General features: G+C 42.7%; 1 protein-coding gene across 14 annotated transcripts in view; it reads right to left on the minus strand.

Annotated features, from left to right (window-relative positions):
- SRCIN1 (SRC kinase signaling inhibitor 1) overlaps positions 1 to 22,446 on the minus strand; it is a 443,687-nt gene that overhangs the window by 297,794 nt on the left and 123,447 nt on the right. The window contains exon 1 of one of the 14 annotated variants that reach the window (XM_067470018.1): positions 11,451 to 11,677. The exons of the other annotated variants lie outside the window; for them this stretch is intronic. The gene's annotated coding sequence lies outside the window, so the exon portion shown is untranslated. Of the gene's footprint in view, positions 1 to 11,450; positions 11,678 to 22,446 lie in introns of those variants that run through there. 14 annotated transcript variants of the gene reach the window in all.

Here is a 22,446-nt window from a genome sequence, read left to right on the forward strand (position 1 = left end):
GTTGTGTCCAAATTTGATGTCAATTCGTCCAGTGGTTTGTGAGTTATGTTAATCCCACAAACGAACATTACATTTTTATTTATATAGATGATACAGCTAGAAGTGACTTCTTTTGGTCTGGATCTTTTCACTCTTCAAGAAAAACTTTTCTGCCATATCCCTTGCACCATGCATTGTTTATGGTTTGTGCCGTATCACTAGCACCATGTATTAGTTATCAGCTCAGCTTAGCTCCTCTCTCAACAGTTAAACAATTTCCAAGACTTTACAAAGAGGACACAACAGATGTTGGAACCTAGGAAATAGATTGACCTCTACCTCTTCCTTATCAATTAGCCAGAATATAATAGTAGTCACATCCCCACCAGCTGAACCACAAAATGATCTTCATCTCCCTCTTCCAGAACCTCTAAAGGCCAAATGTAATTGATTAAGGCAGTGATTCCCAACCTTTGGTCCTCCAGGTGTTTTGGACTTCAGCTCCCAGAAATCCCAGCCAGCTTAATAGCTGTTAGGAATTCCAAAAGCTGAAGTCCAAAACACCTGGATTAAAGTCTCCAGAATGGACTCGTCTCATCATTCAACTTTTAGGATTCAACTCTTAGGATGGCAATATTGCAAAGGGAAGTGCATGGATATGATGAGTTTCCTCAACTCCTTGGAAACTGAAGGATAACAAATGCACAAAGACTACATTTCCCCATCATTAGGAACATTTTGACCTACTCTACAACCTAAGAAATTTGACCCTCTTACTAATTTAGCACATTTGAATTGACCTGTGTGAAGCTTTTTAGTCAATATAGCCAAAGTGTGCAGTTTAATGCAGCTGCACCCTAGGATAAAAACAAACAAGCTGTGAAAGAACTGGGAATATTGTAGGTAATTCTCATATCACCACTTGCATATCATTCTTATCACTAACAAAAGAAGGATTGTCCACAGTTTGGGACAAACCCAAGGTTTAGAGTAGTAGCAGAAGAATATACTACAGTGGTAGGAGGACTAAACTAGAACGGTCAGATTGAGTCTGTTTAATGGTTAAGAAAGGCAAACCAAGTACTGGAGAAGGGAAGAACAACCTGGAATAGAATGGTGATGATGAAATGAAACATTCTAAGGATATATTACTAGCTGGGCTAAATAAATACAGTATTTCGTTACTCATGTGCATATGTACATATGTGAGGCATGTATGTGTGTAAAATAAGAAAAATGCTACTTTCCTATTTCTAGTTTGTTATATCTGAGGTTCCCATGAGTACTGGGTGTGCTATCATGAAATCATTAGGTATATGCCACTGTCCGGGCAGAGAAAAGTGGGTAAACAGAATTTTCATAAACTGTGCAGATTCTGTGAGACAAGAGAACTCCCACTTTGGCAGGCAAAGAACAGAGCCAAGCAGCAGTAAGGGCAATATGCTTTTGGCGGGAAGCAAAGAGCTGTAGGCAGGAAAGATGAGGTTTAGAATACTAAGTAGGAAAAATGTCCAAGACTGTAATGATTACTAAAGGATAAGGAAGTGTAGAAGGCATGGTGTCATGACCTTGTCTCTCATCAGTGGTACAGATGCTTAGGATGATATCAAGAACAGAGCAGCAGATCTGGCAGTTCTTAATGTCTGAATTTGGAAGAAAACCAACACACAATTCAGAAGACAGCGCTCATGCAAATACTTTAGCTCCAGCTGCAGAACATTCCCATCAAACTCTTGTAGGATACTTCAACCCAATGATGGCCATTTATACAACATCAAAAAGAGGACAAAAATAACACACCAGCTTGTATGAAACTGCATTATAATTTACTCACCTAACTGTATGCAGAGGAGTTAGATACAGAAAAGGCTCTGATTCCAAATCATGGTTGTCCCTGCCTCACATCTGAGTTGCTAGTAGTTGATGCAACTGGTGAAGAATTGAGCATAGTTTTCTCATTTGCTTTTTGAAGCACCATAAAAGGTACCTGGGTTCCTGAACCTGATTTCTTCCCCACCTGTAGCCTCTTTTAAGTTTCTGATCTTAGTCCCAGGGTGCATCTACCCTGCCAAATGTTACAATGTGGGTATCACATCATTCTGGTGCATCCACACACGCAGGCTGTTGCAGTACAACCCAAGGTAAGCTGCTTAATGCAGCTGCACCCTAGGATAAAAACTAACTAACTAAGCAGTGAAGGTCCAAATCCTGTGGCAGGATTGTGGCAGTGGGGACATCCATCACAGATTGCTGTCTTCACAACCATCCCATGCTTATGGTACTTGGACAGCCCAGGAAGGTGAGATGGCTATCTCTTCCTACCCTACTTACTCCTGATTTTCTCAAGGAGAAGAAAGAAAAATATCTACATGACATGAGGCCTTCTCTTCCTGGTTCTATGTCATGTGACTGACATAGAACCCCCCACCTTCCTAGTTTCCTTTGCCAGTCACATGGCATACAACTAGGTGGAGGAGGCTGGAAACCATTCTTTCTTTTCTTGGGTAAAATCAAGGGTGCATGGAGGATGCAAACCAAATTCATGCCCAGCTGTACTGGACCAGCTTCGGCACAGCTGGGCTACCAGGCTGGTGTCTCATCCTGGGGCCTGTAATGTAGCTTGGAATTTGCATTTTTCGTGCTAGTTCCAAGCCACATTTTATGCCTGTGTAGAAGGGCCTCCAGTTCCTGCTTCAAGCTTTCTCACAATGTTCTCTCTATTTCTCTGGTCTCCTACTCATCCATCAAATTAATCGATTAACCAATCCATCAGAGCTTCTACTTGCTTTCTATAAGGAGTTCAAAACCCGGGCTTGCAAATTTTACCTTTTGGACTACATGCCCCAAAACCACCCAGCCAATTGTTGTGTAAAAGATTCTGAGTGCTGAAAATCACAAGAAGACAACAATGCAGAGGCAGTAGTAGTATTTAGGAGTCATTTGTGCAGCCATTGCATTGGGTAGGAAGGTAGTAAATAGTCATCTTGGTGAATTTTCATTCCTCAGCAGAGATTTCTTCTATCCAATCAAAACCAATACTTTACTTCCCACAATGACTTCTTGGTTCAATTCCAGGAGGATCTATTCACACATTTGGCTCTCACATTTGCAAGAAGTGATGAATAGATTTTGCAGTGACAAGCACCAGAATATTATCCTTGATAGGTATGTGTTTTCGAAATCTATATACTTGCTCCTACTTCTCTCTTTGATGAGCTGCTGCTGTGAAATCCAAACACAATGGCAATGCACTGTCCAGCACATAACACCCATGGATCCATTTGCCCGTGTGGTGATGGCTGTGGCTTTTCAAAGAAGTGATTGACATTAGCACTTGCTTTTTGAAACATCATGCCTCTAACCTGGTGTAGAAAGCCAATGCTCCCCAGTGGAGTAGGGATGCACGCAAGATTCTAAAGTGCAACGATGCCTGGGGGGGATTTCTCCAGCAATGCATGCAGCAAGAGCTTTGGGTTTCTTTCCTTTTCCTCCTTTAAAGTCTTCTTGATGCATAGCATCAGACGGAACCTCCAACCAACCTCAACTTTATAAATCCATCACCAGTCACCCAGTGATATCTGCCTTTGCTGCCTAGTTTCCAGAATGCCTGCCCAGTGTAATCTGAAAAAAAATATGGACAACAAGAAGGAACAGTGGATTTTCAAACACAGCCTTTTAAAGTTGGAATTTATTTCTTAAAGGGTTGAAAGTGCCCCTTATACACTGCCATATAATCCTGATTATCAATGCAGATAATCCACATTACCTGCTTTGAACTGGATTATATGAGTCTACACTGCCGATCTAGTTCAAAGCAGATAATCTGGATTTTATATAGCAGTGTGCCTTGGCTTCCCATTTTGTACACTAGTCTGCTCCCATCTGGTCTTCTCCAAAAATGCTGGACTACAACTCCAACCATTCTCATCCAGAAAAAACAGGTTGGGCAAGACTAATATACATACTTTTCTTACCCGACCAAACAAGCCCACTTGAGCTCCCTGTCAGCCATCACCACCCCCAGCTCCCTCAAGGTCAAGCCAGTCACTTCAAAGATATAATCCAACCATCTTGTCCTTGGTCGGCCCCTCTTCCTTTTTCCTTCAATTTTCCCTGCATCATTATCTTCTCCAAGCATTCCTGTCTTCTCATGATGTGGCCAATGTACTTCATCTTTGCCACCAATATCCTTGCCTCCAGTGAGCAGTTGGGTTTTATTCCCTGGAGTATGGACTGGTTTGATCTTCTTGTGGTCCAAGGCACTCTCAGGATTTTCCTCCAACACCACAGTTCAAAAGTGTCTATCCTCATTTGCTCTGCCTTCCTTATGGTTCAGCTCTCACATCCATAGGTTACTATGGGGAATACCATTACTTTGACTATGAGGATCTTTGTTGCCATTGTGGTGTCTCTACTCTTAAATATCAAAATTATGTAAGTGTCAAATTGCCAGTTTCTTATTAATTCAATGGGTGTAATCACTTGGGACCAACAATAGGATTTGGGTCACAATTTAAAGACCATTGTACCCAGCAAAATACATCTGCGTGTACCATTATAAGATGGATATTTGGCACAAGAAAGTTTCTAGTCCTCGGTATTATAAATAGGGTATAGGTTTACAGCCTGTGCTGGATGGGGTTACACTCCCCCTGAAGGCACAGGTTTGCAGCTTGGGAGTCCTCCTGGACTCATAGTTGAGCCTGGAACCTCAGGTTGCAGAGGTGGCTAGGGGGGGCTTTCCCACAATTAAAACTTGAGCACCAGCTGTGCCCAAACCTTGGGAAGTCAGACTTGGCCACGGTGGTCCACACTCTTGTTATATCCATGCTAGACTACTGCAATGTGCTCTACATGGGGTTGCCTTTGAAGACTGTTTGGAAGCTTCAAATAGTCCAACGAGAGGCAGCCAGGCATACAGGCATACAGGAAGCACACAGATGCCTGTTTGCTACTGGGCACAATTCAAAATGCTGGCATTGGCCTATAAAGACCTAAATGGCTCCACCCCAGTTTACCTGTTCGAACACATCTCCCTTTATGAAACACCATGAAGACTAAGACCTTCTGGAGAGGCCCTGCTCTCAGTCCCACCACTGTCACAGGTGCATTTGGCAGGGATGAGAGAGGGGGCTTTCTCAGTGATTGCCCCCTGGCTATGGAACTCCCTTCCTGGTGAGACTACATCAGCCCCCTCCCACTGGTCCTTCAGCAAGATGGTAAAGACCTGGCTGTGAGATCAAGCTTTTGGGGCAATGCAATGAGGCAATAATAGGAAATCTACTCCACTGACTGGAGCCAGCATGGTGTCTTGAGATAGTTTTAAACAGCTGATTTTAAAGTAGATATAAGTGATTCTAATATTTGTGTATATTTATAGTTATTATATGGAATGCTTGAGGTATATATCTTGTGTTCTGCCTTGAGTCCCCTGCAGGATCAGAAGAGTGGAATATAAATATTTCAAAGCTATATAAATAAAAATGTAATGTTAGTCTGTGGGATTAACATAACCCCAAAACCTCTGGACGAATTGACAACAAATTTGGACACTATTTATTTATTTTATGCATTTCTACCCTGCCCTTCTTCCCCCGAAGGGGGACTCAGAGTGGCCTCACACAATCACCATACAATGCTATCAACATGTAAAACAGTCAAAAATAGATTAAAACATTAAAAAACCATTAAAAACTTATTATACAATTCATTAAAACAAAACTTAAACCTGCCAGTTAAAACCAAATCCAAGTCTGGGCAGATTCAATGTCACATTTCCAATTGCCGCTGTCCACTAATCAAAACCTGGTCCCAAAGCCATGTCTAAAGGACAGGAGGGAGGTGGACAACCTGATGTCCCTGGGGAGAGAGCTCCATAGACAGGGGGCCACTATCGAGAAGGCCCTGTCTCTCGTCCCCACCAAACACATTTGCGATAGTGGTGGGATCAAGAGCAGGGCCTCTCCTGAAGATCTTAAATTTCATGATGGTTCGTAACAGGAGATAGGTTCGGACAGGTAGTCTGTGCCAGAACCGTTTAGGGCTTTAAAGGTTAAAACCAGTTTAAAACAATAACACCTATCAGGCCAACGAGTGAACATCACTCATAAAAACACTGCAAAATACAGCAGAAGATACTTTAAAAAGCCAAAAAAAAAATTACATTATAGCGCATGTGCAAAATCACTTTTTCTACATGCAAACACACATATACACAAATATTTACACATACATATACACGCACAAAACACATGTATACAGACTGGGACACAGCAACGCATGGCAGAGGACGGCTAGTAATAAATAGTTAAATAAATCTGAAAAACTATAATGGAAACAAAGCCCAACTCAAACTAGAGGACACATGAAGAGCACAGATTCATAATTGTTTTAAGCTCTTGTTATAGCTAAAGGGTTTTTAAAGGTTTGTCACTGTTTATTCCACCAGCCTTGTGAACAGTATGCTACTCCTTTGCATAGTATAGAACATTAAAACGTTTTGTGAGCTCTATTTCTCGCCTGCCTCATCCAATAGATGCAATGTATGTCACAAGAACAAAAGCCACATTCCAAACTCTCATACGTTAAACTCGCATTAAAACCAGTGCAATTTGCCCTCCTGCTGTAACCCATTCACCTGCTATGCCGATCAAAATGAGTTCTAAACCACATTAATTACATTGATGTGGAAATCAGATGTGAATCTTTTCTTTGTGATAGCTTCCAATGAATGCAGCTCCTTTCTTCTGAACAAATTGCACCATGCCGGAGAAGCAGATTTCATTTGCTTTGTGCCTTGCATCTATAATAATAGCTATTTATCATCTATGCAACATTTTATATTTACAAAGAGCTTTCTGGTCTTAGTATTCCTTCCTGAGCTTGTTTGAATTCTCCATTGATCCCACCCTATGGGACAACTGTTCATCCACTCTTGGGAAGATTTTCTGATCATTAACCTCCTTATACAATTCCAGGGGTGGACAGCCTTTTTCTGTACTAAAGGCACCATTCTGTATCAAGGGTGTGTGTGTGTGTATGAGGTGACACACCAGGAAAATAGAATCACAGAGTTGGAAGAGACCTCATGGGCCATCCAGTCCAACCCCCTGCCAAGAAGCAGGAAAAATGCATTCAAAGAATCCCCGACAGATGACCATCCAGCCTCTGTTTAAAAGCTTCCAAAGAAGGAGCCTCCACCACACTCTGAGGCATAGAGTTCCACTGCTGAACAGCTCTCACAGTCAAGAAGTTCTTCCTAATGTTCAGATGGAATCTCCTTTCTTGTAGTTTGAAGTCATTGTTCTGCATCCTAGTCTCCAGGGCAGGAGAAAACAAGCTTGCTCCCTCCTCCCTATGACTTCCTCTCACATATTTATACATGGCTATCATGTCTCCTCTCAGCCTTCTCTTCTTCAGGCTAAACATGCCCAGATCTTTAAGCCACTCCTCATAGGGCTTGTTCTCCAGACCCTTGATCATTTTAGTCACCCTCCTCTGGACACATTCCAGCTTGTCAATATCTCTCTTCAATTGTGGTGCCCAGAATTAGACACAATATTCCAGGGGTGGTCTAACCAAGGCAGTATAAAGGGGTAGCATGACTTCCGTGGATGTAGACCAGGGGTCCTCAAACTTTTTAAACAGAGGGCCAGGTCACAGTCTCTCAAACTGTTGGAGGGGCGGATTATAACTTGAAAAAACATGAATGAATTGCTATGCACACTGCACATATCTTATTTGTAGTGCAAAAAACACTTAAAACAATACCATAATTAAAATGAAAAACAATTTCAACAAATATATAATTATTAGTATTTCAATTGGAAGTGTGGGCCTGCTTTTGGTTGATGAGATAGGATTGTTATTATTGTTGTGTGCTTTCAAGTCGTTTCAGACTTAGGTTGACCCTGAGCAAGGGCCGGGTAAATGACCTTGGAGGGCCGTATCCAGCCCCCGGGCCTTCGTTTGAGGACCCCTGATCTAGACACTAGACTCCTATTGATGCAGGCCAAAATCCCATTGGCTTTTTTTGCCGCCGCATCACATTGTTGGCTCATGTTTAACTAGTTGTCCACGAGGACTCCAAGATCTTTTTCAGATGTACTGCTCTTGATTCACACATCCCCCATTCTGTAACTTTGCATACATAGGAAGATATCTGGGCACACAGGAGTACACACACAGCTACACAGAGAGAATGTTCGCTACTTTAAGTCCCATTTGTGGAGAAAACCGGGATGTCAATTGGAGCCCCCAGTGGAGCAATGGGTTAAACCACTGAGCTCTGAACTTGCTGACCAAAAGGTAGGCGGTTCAAATCTGGGGAGCAGGGTGAGCTCCTGCTGTTAGCCCCAGCTTCTGCTACCCTAGAAGTTCAAAAACATGCAAATGTGAAATCAATGGATACCACCCCATAGGAAGGTAACAGTGCAGTCATCCTGGCCACATGACCGTGGAAGTATCTATGGACACCGCCTGCTCTTTGGCTTAGAAATGGAGATGAGCACCAATCCCTAGAGTCTGACACAACTAGTCTTAATGTCAGGGGAAAACCTTTACCTTTACTAAATCCAATACATCAAATAGTGAGTAGACGTTCTGTGATGATTAAGGCCTCCTACTCTTCCAGTAGTTTTACTGTTTCCCTTTCCATGAGTCACAGTTTGGAAGTGGTGAATCTGTTCACAAGACTCTGAGGGTACATCTACACTGTAGAATCAATGCAGTTTGAGACCACTTTAACTGCCATGCCTCAATGCTATGGAATCATGGACGTTGTAGTTTGGTGAGGCACCAACACTCTTTGGCAGAGAAGGCTAAAGATCTTGCAAAATGACAACTCTCATGATTCCATAGCATTGAGCCATGGCCATTAAAGTGATTTTAAACTGCATACGTTCTATAGTGTGGATGCACTCTAAGTGATATGTTAAGACAAGCCAATGGCAGAGAGACAAACCCATGGGGGCCATTACTAAAGTTTTGAGACTGCAGAGGACAGGTCTGCAGGTTGTGTCCCTCTGTGCTATTACTATCCTCCTATTTGAGTCCATTCCAATTCACTTTCTATCCTAGATAATCCTGCATTGCATATCCCTCAGTCCCCTTCCACACAGCTGTATAAAATCCACACTGAACTGGATTATATGGCAGTATGGACTGAGATGACCCAGTTCAAAGCAGATATTGTGGATTATCTGCCTTGATATTCTGGGTTATATGTCTGTGTGGAAGGGCCCTTGGGGAGAGGGATGGGTGTTTTCCCCAGTCGTTGTTGGACTGCAACTCCCATCAACCCTCAACTAGCAGGGATAATAGTGAGAGGCAATTTTATTTTATTGTTGTGTCAGGAGCATCCTCTTGTGAGAGAATTGGCCGTCTGCAAGGACGTTGCCCAGGCGACGCCCGGATGATTTTGATGTTTTATCATCCTTGCGGAGGCTTCTCTCATGTCCCCGCATGAGGAGCTGGAGATGATAGAGGGAGCTCATCTGCTTCTCCCCGGATTCGAACCTGCAACCTGTCGGTCTTCAGTCCTGCCAGCACAGGGCTTTAACCCACTGCGCCACCGGAGGCTCCATGAGAGGCAATGGGAGCTGCTGACCCAACCCTCCTGGAAGAACACATATTCCCCCATCCTTGTCTAAGGGCACATTGACATAGAATTAATGCAGTTTGATAACACTTTAACTGCCCCGGTTCAAGTCTATAGAATATGCAAGTTGTAGTTTTACTGGTTCTTTAGCCTTCTTTGCCAAACTACAACTCACATTAAGGTAAAGGTTGTCCACTGACATTAAGTCCAGTCGTGTCCAACTCTGGGGGTTGGTGCTCATCTCCATTTCTAAGCTGAAGAGCCAGCGTTGTCCGTAGACACCTCCAAGGTCACGTGGCCAGCATGACTACATGGAGTGCCGTTACCTTCCCGCTGGAGCGGTACCTAATGATCTACTCACATTTCCATGTTTTCGAACTGCTAGGTTGGAAGACGCTGGGGCTGACAGCAGAAACTCATGCCGCTCCTCACATTTGAACCTGCGACCTTTCGGTCAACAAGCAGCTCAGCGGTTTAACCCACTGCGCCACTGGGGGCTCCCCAGTGGCACACATTAGTTTACAGCATTCAGGCAAAGCAATTAAAGTGGTGTCAAACTACATTAGTTCTACAGCAGTGGTTCTCAACCTTCCTAATGCCGCGACCCTTTAATACAGTTCCTCATGTTGTGGTGACCCCCAACCATAAAACTATTTGTGTTGCTACTTCCTGTAATTTTGCTACTGTTATGAATTGTAATTTAAATACCTGATATGCAGGATGTATTTTCATTCACTGGACCAAATCTGAGACAAATACCCAATATGGCCAAATTTGAATAGTGGTGGAGTTGGGAGGGGATTGATTTTGTCTTTTGGGAGTTGTACTTGCTGGGATTTATAGTTCACCTACAATCAAAGAGCATTTTGAACTCAATGGAATTGAACCTAACTTGGCACACAGAACTCGCATGACCAACAGAAAATACTGAAAGGGTTTGATGAGCATTGACCTTGAGTTTTGAAGTTGCAGACCTTGACATTTGGGAGTTGTAGTTGCTGGGATTTCTAGTTCACCTACAATCAAAGAGCATTCTGAACCTCACCAATGATAGAATTAGGCCAAACTTCCCACACAGAGCTCCCATGACCAACAGAAAATACTGTGTTTTCTGATGGTGTTCGGCGACTCCTTTGACACTCCCTCGTGACCCCCCCAGGGGTCCCGACCCCCAGGTTGAGAAACGCTGTTCTACAGTGTAGATGTGCCCTTAGATATACTTATTCTGCAGTCTCAGCCACAGAATCCTGCCCTCATTGTGGCTGGATGTATGCAAGCTCAATGCTGTTATGAACAGTTTGCTAGGTAGCGTGAGCAAGATCATATCCATTATTTTTTTAAAAAATTGCTGTGTATGGTAAAAATATGGTTTTTTAGACGGTGTGAGATCCAAAACAGATTGCCATTCATTTAAAAGAGGAAAAGGATATATCACTGAGCTTCAAAGGTAGTCGGAGGCAGGATTTGAACTCAGACTCTCCCTTGGTTCCTAGCCACTGGACCGTGCTCCCTACAATATCTACAGCTGTTAGGCCTGCTGGAGGAACAGATGTCTGATTCGAAGCCTAGGCATTCAGTGCACACGTCTTCCTAAGCTTACATCCTTCCACAGGCTGCCATTTACTGTCCAGACAGATTTATTCATGCATGCATGCAAAAGAAATAACAAGAAAATGGGGGGGGGGGATCCTAGCTAGGAATAGTAGTGGCAGAACAGATGCTTTGCATGCAGAAGGTCCACGCTTCAAGCTGGAGGATCCCCAGTCTACCATACATGACAATGAGCTAGACGGAGAGGGTGGCTTCAGACTGCGTCATGCTTTTAAATGAGCCCAAGTCTAACCTCCCACAACCTTCTCTTCAAATGACTGACCTTCAGCAATGATGTTCCAGAGATTCTTCCATTGGCCACTTCCTCACAAACCCTGGCTGCCTCAGCCTATCCTCACGGCTGACCTTTGTAGAAACCGGGATCCCACCTCCAGCCTAGAAAGAAATAGTCTCTCTGTGTGTGCTTTCAATGCCCAATTTGAACCCAATTAACTGCACATTTGTGGCCGTGACAGCTAGAGACAAACACCACCACCCTACCACCCTCCGCAAAAAAAAGGCTGCATGACAAACGCGCAGAGGCGCACACTCATCGCTTCCCATATGCTGAAACCAAATTAAATACGGTTTAACTAATCACTTGGCATTTAAAGCAACACGCTGTCTCTGTCAAGTTAAATCCAAGGAGACAGATCGCGTTTGCTTTTAGCTGTTTATGTTAATTAAATGCAGAACCCAACTTCATTATTAAAACATGCTATTTCCTCCGCCTTGCCGCTGTACCCCCTTCCCACAGCTGTCCTGCAAACATAGCAAACTTGGTGGATGCTTCAGACCTCTTCACTCCACAAATATGCCCTTTAAGGGAGTATTTCAGCGTATTAATAACATAGCTGTCACAACCAAAGAGAGACCTGGCTCTGCAAGCACTGAGAAGAATACCAAGGGACAAGCAGAGGAAAACAACTCTTTTTGGACTGCAACTCCCAGAATCCTCCAGACAGCATGTCCAGCACTTAGGTTGGTTGGAAGATTCTATGAAGTATAATCCAAGCTCTACCAAAGTGGGGACACTGGTAGACATTTCCAGCAGAGTTAATGAACTAATAGCTAGAAATCCTTTAGGTCAGTGTCCAACCTATTGGTCACAGACTCATAGAGTTGGAAGAGATCTTGTGGGCCATCCAGTCCAACCCCCTGCCAAGAAGCAGGAAAACTGCATTCAAAGCACCCCAGACAGATGCCCATCCAGCCTCTACTTAAAAGCCTCCAAAGAAGGAGCCTCCACCACACTCTGGGACAGACAGTTCCACTGCTGAGCTACTCTTACAGTCAGGAAGTTCTTCCTCATGTTCAGGTGGAATCTCCTTTCCTGTAGTTTGAAGCCATTGTTCCACATCCTATTCTCCAGGGCAGCAGAAAACAAGCTTGCTCCCTTCTCCCTATGACTTCCCCTCACATATTTATACATGTCCACCATGTCTCCTCTCAGCCTTCTCTTCTTCAGGCTAAACATGCCCAGCTCTTTAAGCTGCTCCTCATAGGGCTTGTTCTCCAGACCTGTGATCATTTTAGTCACCCTCCTCTGGGCACAATCCAGCTTGTCAACATCTCCCTTCAATAGTGGCAGGCATGTAGCCGAAATTATCATGGTGGTTCACGAAAAGGTCTTACTGGTGCATTATTTAAACTGCTATGTTTGTTCATATCATGATCTGATCACTATACTCAATATATCCGATATGCATAGGGGTATTGGGGTAACAATACAAAAGGTTTGCTAGGGTAGACCCTCTTTCACTCAGACTCAGCCCCCTCCGAAACAAACTCACCCCCCCCCCGAATCGAAATCCTGGCTACGGGCCTGAATAGTGGTGCCCAGAATTGGACACAGTATTCCAGGGGTGGTCTGACCATGGTAGAATAGGTCCTCCAGGTGTTTTGGACTTCAGCTCCAAGAATTCCTGACATTGATGAGCTGGCCAGGGCTTCTGGAAGATGGAGTCCCAAATGACTGGGAGAACACCATTGCTTTAAATGTTCCAATAATGGACATGCCAAACTACTTGGTTTCTGCTTCCTTTTTCAGAATAAAGCCCATCAGTAGATTAATTCCTTATGTAGGATTTTTTTCTGGCCTTGTTGTCTCCCACAACCCAGGGAAGTTACCTTGGTAGAAGCCATTGGTCTATTGACATTGGTCTGCTGGCATCTGCATTAACAAGCTTAGGCTGGCCCTGACAGTAGACAGAATGAGGGATACATCATGGAAAACAGACTTTAGATATCACAATGAAATGCAGTCATGCACAGTTATTACTGTATTTTGCTGCCAGGAAGGAAAAGACACATGAGATCTCCCCCCTCTTTGGTGCCAAAATAACTTGACTGGCCTAAGCGTTATGGTACTATGGGCTCTGGATTGAGGAGGGTGTGGTTGTCATCATTTTGAGCCTTAAAGAGAAGTGGGTAAGAAATTATCATCATCATCACCACCACCAGCACCACTTGCTGTTCTATCTCAAGTATTGCAGTGTGACAAATTGACCCTTTGTTTGGATCCACTCCTCAGTGTTTTCCAGACAGACATCCTTCTCCAGTGCCGTTTGAGGATATCAGCAAAAGGCCTATCATATTAGTTTAAGTGGCACATCTCATGTGTAAAATGTCACCCTGCCCTTTTAAAAAGAACAATTATGAACTGAATGTCCAATATTTCTTTTTTCCCCTATCTTCAAAACAAAACAAAAAAAGCTCGGTAGCGGCTAACAACACACAAGATCAATAAAATAATTGGCTACATCAATCAAAACCTATTTTTCAACCCAGCATGTAGCAGTAAGCACTTTCAAAATGCATTATCAAACTACAGCAATCAGGGCACTTGAGCTCCCTCGCTTGCGCCCTGCACCCGGAGGAAAAATCCTATACAGAGTTTCCAAAAAAAGGAGAGACAAAGCTAGGGCAAGATGCTTTGGTGGCTAATCCAAAGACTTCCTTCTGTTATTTAACACAAGACACACAGAGACGTTTACAAACAGGGTTGCTTGGGTGGCATGACCTCATGCCAATACTTTCCTTGTCATGCCACTTTTACACAGCACTGTAAATGACTTGCGTTTTGATTGGTGCTATGCTTCAGCCTTTCTTAATTTTCAAAAAAGTGTTTTCCTTTACAGTTGCAACAATCATATGGTGAATGAAGTGCTTCTGGTTGTAATCTATTGTTTTGTTTGGGGAGATTGGCTGCATGCCCTCACTTTCTATTGACCTGCATTTGCAAATCTAGAAAGCAACCTAAAAGCAGACATTCAGCAGTCAGTGGCACCTCCTTCCGCCTGCCTCTTCCCAAAATGTTTCTTGAGTCAAGGCACCTAACTCGGGTGGAAGAGCACCATATCGATCTGACCCACTATCCCATCCAAATGACTGCTCCTTCTGGCTCATATCTCCCCCTTCCCAAACCCTCCAGATATCCGATTTGGCAGGAACAGTCCCAATTAATTCTCTGCCATCTTACATTCCCAGTTGTTTTTTAAATGACCCCATTTCTCTTTCCTCCTTAGTTTATTCCACTTGGTACATGTTGAGTTCAAAATGCAAAAGTAGCTTGCCCAAAACTAACTCAGTGAGGGTAGAGAAAAAGAGAGGGCAAAAGATTGCCCTCCCCCATAAACAGGAAAAGCAAACTGCTACAGCCTCTCCTATCTTATGTGTTCTTCCTCATTACGAACTTCTGCCATCTTGACCACGCTCTGATGTTTTTTGGCCGCATGTGCTCTGGCTTTCCTATGTGGAGCATGGGAAGGGGAGCCTTCTGTCCCTCTCAATACACTGCAACTACTTTGCTCTGCCATTTCCTGCACCTTTGCCTTAATACACCTCATTCCGGGTAGTTCCAGACAGCACTAAATCACATGCTTTAGTCAGGGGCAAAAAAACCCTGGCACCTGAGATGTCCAGATACAGACCTGTTGGTCCCAGGATTTTTGCTTCCATTGTCCATACTTGTTGCTTTCTTGTGGGATTTTCCGGTCCCCAGATGGCCATCGTGGGACTTCCACCAGAAAGTGTGGCAGGTTTTTGTTTTTTTTTTAAAACCCTTAAGATGCAAACATGCAAAGATGTGAATCATTGTATAAGTTCCATTTCTGGGTTATATAAGCTGCAGGGCCATCTGTGCAGACAGGGTGTTGTTCCTGGGTTATACATGTCTGTTCCCAATTATTCTTATTATGAAAAGATGTACAACGTTTACTAGGGGGCAGCAAATTTGTCCTGGCCAGAGAAAATGTGCCCTCTACACATGTCATGAAGTTTCTGGCACAAAAAGTTTCCACATTCTACTCAACTGTCACCTTTTTCGGAAGCAACCAATCAGGAACAGACATCTAAAACCTGGGAACAAACCCAGATAAAAAAATTATGTGTTTTCCAAGTGTATAGATATACAGACATTCATTATTTTTTCATTGAGAGATAGATACACACACACACACCAGTCAACACACAAGTATTTTTCCCCAGTCCCACCACCTCCACATCCCCCCCCCCCCCCCCCGCTGCCAAAGAACAATTTACTACTCTTGCTATACTTACTACTATTGTTCAATCATGAGAATAGTCTTATTCAACTCCTTATATCTATCTTTCCCTTTTTTCTGGAAATGAGACCCTTCCATTTTGTTTCCCAGGTCCTTCTGATTTGGCCCGTCTTATAATAACTTTTCCTTTCACTAATATAATATTGGAGTAGGTAGTCAGCTAGATATTTATACCAAGTTTTTATATCCCATTTCTTGTGGTCCTTCCAGCCTAGGGCAACTGAGGCTTTAATTGCATCCATGTATTTTATTATTTCCTCCCATTCTTTAAATTCCCTTTTGCCTTCCATTTTCTGAGTGAAAAATTGAGTCTTGTTCCATTCTATATTTATCATACAGACATTCGAAGATGCAGGTTTTCAGCTCAGAACTGAGATATTCTCACACCTGAAAATCTCACGTTTTTTGCTCTTTGTAGCAACTGCTTCTGCATTTACAGAGAATGGTATCTGGCCACCTTCCTGTTTGCTGCCGAAGCTCCTAGGGTAAAGATACTGTCTGGACGGGCCCTTCTCTGCACTGTTATGCCACTTTCCTTCCTCTTGTTCCTCCTCGCTTTACTACCTGTGTACCAGCTATAAAGCAGTGCTAGTTGCTTTAAACAAAGGATAAGGAGGCAGGAAATGTAACTACAAACACACAGTTATCACCACTGTGAGGCAAGAAGTAGGAGAAGAGAGGAAGCAATGAGAGAAGATGGAAGAATACAGAGTTAACATGGAGAAGTAAAAATAATGTGGCATAACGAGGAACAACAAAAACTTTATTTTTGTATCCCACCGCCATCTCCCTGAAGGGTCTCAGGATGGCTTATATGGGAACCAAGCCTGGTCAACATATAAATATAGCACATTAATGCATGGCAGCCACCCTTGCATGATTAGATAAAGTATAGTATTGTGTATATAGTTTAGTCAGTCTTCCGAATTGGGGTTAGGGCAACATACCCCCACAAAAGTGAAAACCCATGAATAAAAGCCCTTTTTGTAAAAAAAAAAACCAAAACTTGAGATAACAACTCTAAGAATTACTGTGTCATGAAATGATGCTAAAAAGTGGGTCACCAGCATGAAATATCTGGAAAGCTCTGTTGTTTATTCGTTCAGTCACTTCCGACTCTTCCTGACTTCGTGGACCAGCCCACCCCAGAGCTCTCTGTTGGCCTTCGCCACTCCCAGCTCCTTCATGGTCAAGCCAGTCACTTCAAGGATACCACTCATCCATCTTGTCCTTGGTTGGCCCCTCTTTCTTTTTCCTTCAATTTTTCCCAGCATCATTATCTTCTCCAAGCTTTCCTGTCTTCTCATTATGTGGCCAAAGTACTTCATCTTTGCCTCTAATATCCTTCCCTCCAGTGAGCATTTTGTGAAGTATGGACTGGTTTGATCTTGTGGTCCAAGGCACTCTCAGAACTTTCCTCCAACACCACAGTTCAAAAGTGTCTATCTTCCTTCGCTCAGCCTTCCTTATGGTCCATAGGTTACTACAGGGAATAACATTGCTTTAACTATGTGGATCTTCATTGTCAGTGGAAAGCTCTAATCATACACACACACACACACACACACACACACACACACATATCTCTGAGACATGGTTATTCAGTTGGAAATATATATAGAATAGAAGATGTGATTTTTAATGGACAATGGTGAAGGGAAACTAGGTCCAGCCACCAACCAGTTATGTGATTAAATGTGATATTTTTTTTCTATCCCAGCTTTGGGTGAATGCTTGACTCATTATTATGGTATAAGAAAAACTGTCCATGTAAGGATACTAGTGGAGCAAGGATAACATCTGTTCTCATTGCCAGAGTTCTTAGTGAGGAAGGTGCTATGATGTTTTCCTGCGCAGAAAGCAAATGAAGTGACTCCCCACCCCTTTGAGTGGCCTTCAGGTATATATTTTGCACACACATGCACACAGAATCTGACAAAATGATAGACATTTTACTAGAAATTAGAATAAAGAGAATGGGAACATTCTTATTCTGTCATCCCTGCAGACTCCATGAAGCCTATGGCACTTAGAAAGGGAACTACCTCTCCCTGCCACAAGCACTTTGCAAACCAGGCACACAAGAAGCATCATTTTCACCTGCCGTCAAAGTGCCAGGCATGGGGCATCGGAACGGCAGATGTTCAACAAGGGCCAGACAACACTTTAGGGCAAAGGAGAACAAGATATCACATCAAGATTGAAAACTAAGAGTGAATTCTAAACAGATGGGCTTCGCTGGAGCCTTCACAGCATGTGAGGACTAACGGGTGTGTCAGACAGTATATTTTTATTTAGAAGAAACAAGACTTAGAGGCACATGTGTATTCCCGGCCCTTAAAAAGAAATCCACAACACAATGAAGACTTTACATATCACCATATAAACTATGATCAGCCATAGTAATTAAAAAGAGCTACTGGACTTGATTTGCCACATCACACCTTGCTCTAGGATCCAACCAATAATGCCAATATTATGCTATCATCATCACCACCACCATCATCATCATCATCACCATCATCATCATCATCATCATCTTTATTTGTAACCCACCACCATCTCCCTGAAGGGATTCAGGGTGGCTAACAAAGCACTCAAGGGGCCACACATAAAATAGAGTTATATATCATCAAAACAATACACACTTTATTGTCGAAGTGAAGAAGATGCTATAATGTTTGATTCTGGGTTGATTCTGGGTCGAGCTATATGGCCACGTTCTAGAGGCATTCTCTCCTAACATTTCGCCTGCATTTATGGCAAGCATCCTCAGAGGTAATGAGGTCCAGCTTACTTGTCCGAACGCATCTGCCTCAACGTCCCACCTTGTAACTTAAGATCATCCGGGGAGGCCCTGCTCTCACTCCCGCCAACATCGCAAACGCAGCTGGAGGGGACGAGAGACAGGGCCTTCTCGGCTATAGCCCCTTGCCTGTGGAACGCGCTTCCAAATGAAATACGATCGACCCCATCCCTCCTGGCGTTCAGGAAGAAATTAAAATCTTGGTTTTGGGACCAGGCTATCAGACAATAAACATAAAGCAGCACTTCGACTGGAAATGGATTGGCAAGACGATATGTATGAGGATACAGTTTTATTGTTCTATCAGTGGGTTTGTGGACTGAGTATTGTTTTTAATGACTGTTATGATAATTTAGTTATAATTAATTGCTACTGTTTTAACCCTGTATTTATGGTTTTATACTGTGTTATTAATTGTGGCATCGAATTGCTGCCTTTGTTAACCGCTCTGAGTCATGTCCCCGCTGGGGGTTGAGAAGGGCGGGGTAAAAATGCTGTAAATAAATAAATAAATCATCACATGACCATAGTACATTATTCCAAGTCAAAGGCCTGTGTAAGTAGCCATGTTTTTAGACTCAAATTGAAGGTTTGGAGGTTTGAGGCTAATCTAATGTCTCTAGGGAGGGCATTCCAAAGCTGGAAGCCACATCTGAGAAGGCCCTCTCTCTTGTCCCCACCAACTGCACCTATGACAGTGGTGGGACCAAGAGAAGGGCCTCCCCAGCAGATCTCAAAGCCCACACCTTGAGATCAACATTTATATATAACAACATTTGAAAAAAAATCTGTTTCTGGTTTAAAAGTGTTATTCCCTGTTTAATTGTGTGGTACTTTCTTCGAAAGTAGTTGATAAACTCCAGAAAATTCGTTTTTGTGGCTACCACAAACTATGTTGAATTTGTTGAGACTCTGTGAGATATTCATTGAAAAACTATAGCAAAATGTGCTGCAGGATATTTTGCAAAAACAAAGTTTTTGTAATTTAATAAACTTTCCCTGTGTTTTTGTAATAGAACCAATTAGGAAATGACATTTATAGCCCAGGAACAAAAAATGTGTTACATAGTGTTATAGACCAGGGCTTTCTAAACATTTCATAATGATGGCATATTTTTAGACACGTGCCATTTTACTAGCAAATCAGAAGTTAAACCAAAGCCTTATAAGAAATAGAGATATGCATACATAAATTGTAGTAATAATGAAATGTATGGAGATACAAAGTATCTCATGAAAATCTTTCATTTATTGTGTGTGTGTGTGTGTGTGTGTGTGTGTGTGTGTGTGTGATTTATAAGGTAACTAGAGCCCTCAGTTGCGCAATGAGTTAATTTATTTATTTACTTACTTACTTTATTTAAGCCCTTAGGCGACTCAGAGCAGTTTACAACAGTTTCGGTATACACAATACAAAATCATTAGGCATTTAAAAGCAATAGCATCACAAATCATTAGACATCAGCATCAATACATCAGCACATCAATATAACAAATCCATCAGGTCTCATCAATGAAATCAGAATCCAAACTCGTTATCCATTATTCTGTGTTCCGATAATCAGTCAATCAATCACACTGCTTAGTCGAATGCCTGTTCAAACAGCCAGGTCTTTACTTTCCTCCGGAATGCCAGCAAGGAGGGGCTCGATCTGATATCTGCAGGAAGGGTGTTCCACAGCCGAGGGGCCACCACTGAGAAGGCCCTGTCTCTTGTCCCCATTAAACCCTTGTGCCAGCAGGACAGCTGACCAAAAGGTCAGCAGTTCAACTCCAGGGAGCAGGGTAAGCTCCTGCCTGTCAGCTCCAGCTTCCCATGTGGGGACATGAGAGAAGCCTCTCACGGGATGGTAAAATCCCCTGGCATCCCCTGGGCAACGTCGTTGCAGACAGTCAATTTTCTCACACCAGAAGTGACTTGCAGTTTCTCAAGTCACTCCTGACACACATAAAAAATTAAGGTAATAACATACATTTGAAAGATTTGTGTCATTTATGAGTACATTCTGCCATGTGATACAGATACACACTGCATCCAACCCACTACCATGTCAAAACACACAATTTGGAAACTTCTGTTATAGACCGTGTTACTGTATTCCTATATATTAATTCTATTCTGCCATCAAACAATCATAATAATGTTGCCAGACAGCAATAAACAGATTAGCCATTTTGCATAATTTGGCTGAACAAGGATTCTTAGACTTTAGAGGACTTAAAAGAGAAAGGGAGAGAATCTTATTTCAGCAGACAAGCCCCATGTTTGAAGCAATGCTGCATTATTCATATTGGCAAATGGTACAATGCAAGTACCCGATCTTCAGTATAATAGGGCTGCACAATCTCGCTGCCCACAGAATATTGTCCTCTATTTGCATTCTATCATGGTGCATTAGACTGTGCTATTATCAGCATCCCCAACTCATGTATCTGGAATTCTATTTCACTGTTTAATTTTCTTCTTTCCTTTTCAGTCAAGCCTTCCCAACAGGGCAATGTTATTACTGCTCTTTCCAATTTTAAGGGGGGGAAACAGGGAAAATCTAAGGCATTTTAATGAGATAGGACCGCACATGATAGTTCTTACTCCCCATAGTGATTTATGCCAACTACACCACCTCTGCTTGAATCTCCCCTGTAGACATTTCCATGCTTCACTGTGGGAAACCCAAATACTTTCTCATTTTTTCTAGCAGACTGCTGCTATCGGAATCCACACTGGACCCACTTTTTGTGCTACATATGCAGAAGGCTGTCCTTTCAAGTTTTGGGGTTCTATTTTACTAAAACACTGAGAATAGTCACTAAGTGCACGAATAACAGGTATATTTTAATTCAATAAAACATAAAAACACTACTGTATATGCATAGTCTTTTTTTATATAGAATTATAGAATCATCCAATTCAACTGCCTGCTGTGCAGGAACTTAAAATAAAAGCATTCCCAGCAGATGGCCATCCAATCTTTGTTTAACATCTTACAAAGAAGATTCTATCACACTGCAAAGCAATTAATAATAATAATAATAATAATAATAATAATAATAATAATAACTTTATTTGTACCCCGCCATCATCTCCCCAAGGGACTCGGAGTGGCTTACATGAGGCCAAGCCCAACAACACATCACAACAGAAAAGCAATAACAACAATACAAAGCAATACAAAATACAAAATAATATAAATCACATATAACAATAACACACAGGATTTAAAAGCTTATGTCCAAGCCAGCTGTAATGATTTAAAATTTAAAAAATAACGCTGGATATGACAAGATAGGATATATCTCATAGTGAGGGGTACAGTCCAACGCAACCCAAAGGTTAAAGTGCATTTGTAAGGACATTTTGCTGGGAGTTGTTCCTTTATTCCGGGAAGGCACACTGGAATAGCCACGTTTTCAGGCTCCTCTTAAAGACTGCCAATGCTGGGGCATGCCTGATATCCTTTGGAAGTGAGTTCCAGAGTCGGGGGGGGGGGGCACCACCGAGTAGGCCCACACCCTCGTCCCCACCAATCGTGCCTGCGAGGGAGGTGGGAGCATGAGCAGGGCCTCTCCAGATGATCGAAGAGATCGTGTGGGTTCGTACACAGAAATGCGGTCACGTAGATATGTTGAACAGCTCTTGCCTATTTTTCCTAATGCATTTCTTTTCCTGAAGCTTGAATCAAATGCTCTGTGTCCTAGAGTGCATCTACACTGTAGAATTAATGCAGTTTGACACTACTTGAACTATCATGGGTAAGGCCCCATCTACACCGGCTATTTAATGCCGTCCAAAGCTAGCTTCAAACTGCAGTGTCCAGACAACAAACACCCACAACAGTGTTTGTTGTGGTGCTCTGTGGTTTGTGTAATAACAACTTGGACCTCACGGTTCCAGGATTTCCTATGTAAAC

Source organism: Anolis sagrei, chromosome 6 (assembly GCF_037176765.1).
Source record: "Anolis sagrei isolate rAnoSag1 chromosome 6, rAnoSag1.mat, whole genome shotgun sequence".
NCBI classification, from domain to species: domain Eukaryota; kingdom Metazoa; phylum Chordata; class Lepidosauria; order Squamata; family Dactyloidae; genus Anolis; species Anolis sagrei.